This window comes from Penaeus vannamei, chromosome 12 (genome assembly GCF_042767895.1).
Source record: "Penaeus vannamei isolate JL-2024 chromosome 12, ASM4276789v1, whole genome shotgun sequence".
Classification (NCBI taxonomy): Eukaryota; Metazoa; Arthropoda; class Malacostraca; order Decapoda; family Penaeidae; genus Penaeus; species Penaeus vannamei.
The window spans coordinates 28094218-28099217 of record NC_091560.1 but is presented as its reverse complement, the minus strand read 5'-3'; the positions used below and the strand labels follow the sequence as shown (position 1 = coordinate 28099217).

At 43.2% G+C, this 5000-nt stretch overlaps 1 protein-coding gene across 1 annotated transcript in view; it reads left to right on the top strand.

Annotated features, from left to right (window-relative positions):
* Positions 1–5000, top strand: part of LOC113807395 (titin homolog) — a gene marked incomplete in the record, with an annotated part of 381452 nt that overhangs the window by 108570 nt on the left and 267882 nt on the right.

The following is a 5000-nucleotide window of genomic DNA, read 5'->3' as shown; positions in this document are numbered from 1 at the left end:
CGAAATCACGTGTCGGCAATGGAATAATCAATTATACCCAGGAAGCATTTTATTCCTAACATTTATAATCACAATAGAATAAACACAATCCAGCATATATGAACAATACTCGTACAATTCTATTTATATACTCGTTTATATTCATACTTGAAGATGAAGAAACGTTAAGTGTCGTTCTAAATTCGAACTGCGTTACGCAATTCACCGGCAAACACAAAAGGCCACAAGAGTAGATCGTATTTTGAAATTATTCTCAACATAACCAAATTAGGTTCACCGAGAGGGAATACCTTAGCGTCATCCCGAAGCGACCTTATCGTTGTTTCTCCGCTTGTATCATGTTGCTTGGTCTGTGTGGGTGTGTGTGTGCGTGTGTGTGTGTGTGTGTGTGTGTGTGTGTGTGTGTGTGTGTGTGTGTGTGTGTGTGTGTGTGTGTGTGTGTGTGTGCGCGCGTTTATTTTTCTATATATTCCTGTCATGTGATTAGGATTTTTAAAGAATAATTTCGCCTGCCAGTCGCTTATATTTCGATTTTTCCGTGTGCGTTGATTTATACCGAGAAGAAAAAAGATAAAAGAACGTATGAACATTTAGGATAAACCGAGAGGTATTTTCACCTAGGAAAATAATGCATTCCAGCTCGCCATTGTTCAGCCCGGGAGATGTTTGCTTGTACGGTGAATAGATAATTAGGAGGAGAGAGTATACACCTTGGATCGAAGACCAACAATGAGATGGCGTGAAAGTGGCGGGGAGTGTTTGTTCCGTGGGGAGGGAGGGGAAGAGAGGGGAGGGAGTGGGGAAGAGAGGGGATGGTAGAGAGGTATGGGGAAGGGAGGGAGTGAGAAGGGTTGGGAGGTATGGGGAGTGGGGAGGGTAGGGACGTATGGGGAGAGGGGGAAGGTGTGAGAAGGGGAGGGAAGGGAACAAGAGGGGAGGGAGTGGAGAGGGTAGGGAGATATGGGGAGGAGAGGATGTGGGAGAGTGTGGGAGGAGGAGATGAGAAGGGAATGGAGGAATGGGTAGGGGCAGGAAATTATAAAGAGGGGATTTAAGTAATATGGAGGGAAAGGAAGGAAGAGTAGGGAGTGGGAAGGAATGATAGAGAAAGGAATAGAAGATTAGGGAGGGGTGGGGGAGTAAATGGAGGAATTGGAAGAGTGGGGAGTAGAGGGAGTGGGATAGGAGGGAGGGAAAGAGAGGGGAAGGAAGAAAGTCATATGGAGGGGATTATAGAAATGAGGGAGGTAGGGTAGAGAGGCGAGAGGAATGACAGGATGAAGTTAGGAGGGGAAGAAGAAGGAGAATGAAGAAGAGAAGATGTGGAGGAAGTAGGGATGATGAAGAGGAAGAAGGGGAATAGAGGGAAGGAAGGAAAGTGTGGTGAGAAAAGAGAAAGGAAACAAAGAGAAATGAAGAGAAACCAAATAGCACGAGTAAAGATGAAGAAGAAGAAGGAAGGAGAAGGCATACAGTACATATAGAGGGGGAAGGAGAAAAGGGAAGCAGGACAGATCAGTGAAGGGAAAAGCAGAGAAGGAAGAAGGGGAAGTAAAGAGGGAAGAAAGGGAAGGAAGAAGGGACGCAGTGCTGAAACAGGAGGAGGGAAAGGGCAGGAGGAGAGAGGAAAAGGCCTTGTTATCCTCCCCGCCCGTGCCGTCACTCAGAGCGTTGTGGACCGTGACGAGAAGACGTTTCGTTGCGACGCCCGAGAAGCGCGGTGTCCGTTGGGTTTCGGACGGGTGATTTATGCGTCTGGCATCTTGGTGTTGTGTAAATTTGTTGCTGTGTACGTTCAGCGGTTTCGTAATGTGCAAAGGCGCGAGCCTGTTTACCCATCCAAAGCACACGAGCACGCATACGCACGCACGCATGCATGCATGCACACACGCACTCATAAACGTACACACACACACATGTGCATGTGTGTTTATATATATATATATATATATATATATATATATATATATATGTGTGTGTGTGTGTGTGTGTGTGTGTGTGTGTGTGTGTGTGTGTGTGTGTGTGTGTGTGTGTGTGTGTGTGTGTGTATGTATGTATACATATCTAATGTGTGTGTATATATATATATATATATATATATATATATATATATATAAATGTACATATATATGTACATATATATATGCACACACACACACACACACACACACACACACAAACACACACATATATATATATATATATAGATATATATATATATATATATATATATGTATATATATATATGAATATATATAAATTATATATATATATATGTATATATGTATATATTATATACATATATAAACATATATATACATATGTATACATATATATATATATGTATATATATATATATATATATATATATATATATATATATATATATATATATATGTATATATATGTGTGTGTGTGTGTGTGTGTGTGTGTGTGTGTGTGTGTGTGTGTGTGTGTGTGTGTGTGTGTGTGTGTGTGTGTGTGTGTGTGTGTGTGTGTGTGTGCGTGTGTGTGTGTGTGTGTGCGTGTGTGTGTGTGTGTATAAATATATATATATATATATATATATATATATATATATATATATATATTTATATATACACACACACACGCATATATATATGTGCGTGTGTGTGTATACAGTGTATGGATGACTGAATACTTGCTTACACGGACTATAGTACTTCACTATCATAAATAACTAAAACTTAATTGAAGGTCATATACCTGTAAGCAAATAAACGACCATCGTTACAAAGCTTTTGTAGAATTAGTTTTCTACGCTCAAAGGCAATCGTTAATGGCATTCCCTTTAACGGATTCCAAAAATGGTTGTAAGCACAGTCGACACAAACACGAAAGCACAACCCAAGCAAAGTCCATCGTAACCAGCAGACACTCCTCAGTTCGCAGTTAGACGGCCGCAAGCACCACTTTCGACCGCCGGGTTATGTAACGCCCGCACGCAAAGTTTATGAAAATGCGTCCGTATCTCGCCTTCCATTGCGGAGGACATGGGCGGGCAGCGTGGCCTCGGAGCGCAATGTTCCGTTTCCGTGACGTAAACGATCCCAGCCGTAAACAAACTGCGATGACGTCACGGCTCCTCAAAGGGTCGCCGCGGCTGAGTGGTCGGTCGGCTCGCTGTTTGTTTTGATTGTATCGGATGGATATATAAGGGTGGATTAGGTCCGCCACGGGTTATTCAGGTGGAGGATTCGGGTAATTCGATATCCATACTCTGATATATCATCCTTGAGGAATTTTAATGCTATGTAACGACACACGAAAAGATTGACTTCGATGCATACTCGCCACATTCCTTCGCCTTCGAGACGATTGACGTCGGAACTTTAACGACAGGAGGTACTTGAGCGTTCCTTTTTCCTCCTAATAGACTGAATATATGTGACGTATCCTGAACCCTCGCTCTTCTCTGGCATTTTAAGGTTGCATGCCCGTATACGGCAAAGCCCCAGCTGGGAAGAGGGGGAAGTCTTTAGGGAGAGATTGGGACGGGGATGAGTGCTGGGTGGGGTGGGGGGGGGATGCACCACCTGTGGGAAGAGGGGGAGACGGGAGAGGCGAGACTGTGGGTAAGATTTTGATGGATGAGAGTCGCAAAAGAAGGGTCGCATTTGAAGGATTGGAGGAATGACAGCTGGAAAGTATAGGAAAGGGTCAAAATAGGGGAACACATTGCAGAATCGTGGGGCAGCAGGAAGAAAGGGTGGATGCTTAGGAATTACAACAACGGCTCAAGTAGACTGATGCATTGAATGTATAAATGTAAAAAAAAAAAAAAAAAAAAAAAAAAAAAAAAAAACTTTATCGAGGTACCTTTTTTCTATTAATATTTATGATCAAATATATATATCTGTTTGTTATGTAATGATAATGAATACCCGTATATGCCCATATCCATAGGAGTGGCCGTCTAAGGAGTCACACACTCTTCAGACGCAGAGTTGACTCATGGCCGAATACTCGATGAAAAATGCTGAGCTTTTTCACGACTCATTCAACGGCGGCTTCTTGCTGGAATTAGCAGTCTGCTCATTGAACGTGCCTCGCCATGGGCAAGAGGGAGAGGGTAAGAGAGAGAGAGAGAGGGAGGGGCGAGAGAGATTGAAGGAAGGAGGGAGGGAGAAGAAGCAGGAGAGGGAAAGAAAGAGACAGAAACACAGACAGAGGGAGAATGAGAGAGAGAAGGGACGAAAGAGAGTGAAAATATACGTAGATATAAGCATCTGAGAAATCGTTGATTATGAAAATGTGTTCATATTTACCAGCAAGACGAAGAAGTGTACCGCGGGTCCTTGCTTACACTGCGCGATATAGTTACACGCAATCGCTTAATGCACCGATGCCATACTGACGCATTAATTAAAAGCCTGACCCAATTTCCAGTGCTTATTACCGCCGCGGTGTATCCAGGTGGTGCAATTAACGTCCATGAGTGTCTTAATCATTCCGACTTAATTACACGCGCAGCCAGCATTATGATCAAGCCTCGAAATTGCTTCCGAATAACACTCAATTACGAGGCTAATGGTACTTTCGTGGTCAATAAATAACTGCGGCTTCCTTCCTTTGCTTGGGTCGCCATGTTGTTATTGACTTCCGAAGCAAAGTTGCAGCAATAGTTTGAGGTTTTTGTGATGAGGAAAGTGGTATATATCTCTCGTTTAAAGATCGAGTGTGGCAGCCTCAAATTTGCTTATCTGAAGTGCCTTATCGGAAGTGTGTTTACCTTTAATGACTCCAGGTTAAACATTGTGTGTATGTGTGTGCGTGTGTGTGTGTGTGTGTGTGTGTGTGTGCGCGCGCGCGCGCGTGTGCGTGTATGTGTGTGTGTGTGTGTGCCCTACTGGAGGAACGTGTGTTTCCCATACATGCTTAACACACGTGTAAAAGCAAAGAATAAAACTTGTGCAAAATCTCAGAGTGTCACCCTTGACGAGACCAGATTCGTCACTAACAGAGAGTTCCCACGCGCC